The sequence below is a fragment of the Hydra vulgaris genome, chromosome 05 (assembly GCF_038396675.1).
Source record: "Hydra vulgaris chromosome 05, alternate assembly HydraT2T_AEP".
NCBI classification, from domain to species: Eukaryota; Metazoa; Cnidaria; class Hydrozoa; order Anthoathecata; family Hydridae; genus Hydra; species Hydra vulgaris.
Genome location: NC_088924.1, coordinates 29380001 through 29380391, shown reverse-complemented (window position 1 = coordinate 29380391; position 391 = coordinate 29380001). Strand labels below are relative to the sequence as shown.

The following is a 391-nucleotide window of genomic DNA, read 5'->3' as shown; positions in this document are numbered from 1 at the left end:
AACATGAAAAGACTCCTGAAAATAAACAATAACAACAAAAAAATCAAAAAAATTAATATTAATAAAACTGATTACTTTAAATATATTTGATTCGATTTTTGTTTTCATTTAAGAGGTTTTAAATCTGTACGAGGAGAACTCTTAAAGCTAAAAATAGACTATTTTAAGCCGCTTTAAAGCATGATTACCTAATAGTATTATTTCTATTGTTTTTACTTTGTGTAATAAGTAATAAGTGATAATACCTCTCTCTAGCTGGACCTGATATGAGTAATCAATTTTTATTAAAGTTTTGAAATGTATTTTAAACTTAAATAATTTGACACGGTTTAATTTTTTATATATTCTTTAGGTTAAGAACAACTGAATAGGGTAAGAACAATTAATAATA

General features: G+C 23.0%; 1 protein-coding gene across 5 annotated transcripts in view; it reads left to right on the top strand.

Moving 5' to 3' along the window:
* Positions 1-208: 208 nt before the first annotated feature.
* Positions 209-391, top strand: part of LOC136080766 (phosphatidylinositol 3,4,5-trisphosphate 3-phosphatase and dual-specificity protein phosphatase PTEN-like) — an 87351-nt gene continuing 87168 nt past the window's right edge. For 3 of the 5 annotated variants that reach the window (XM_065797846.1, XM_065797847.1, XM_065797843.1), the window contains exons 1-2: positions 209-270; positions 353-372. The gene's annotated coding sequence lies outside the window, so the exon portion shown is untranslated. Of the gene's footprint in view, positions 271-290; positions 373-391 lie in introns of those variants that run through there. The other 2 variants (XM_065797844.1, XM_065797845.1) reach the window with 2 other exon arrangements.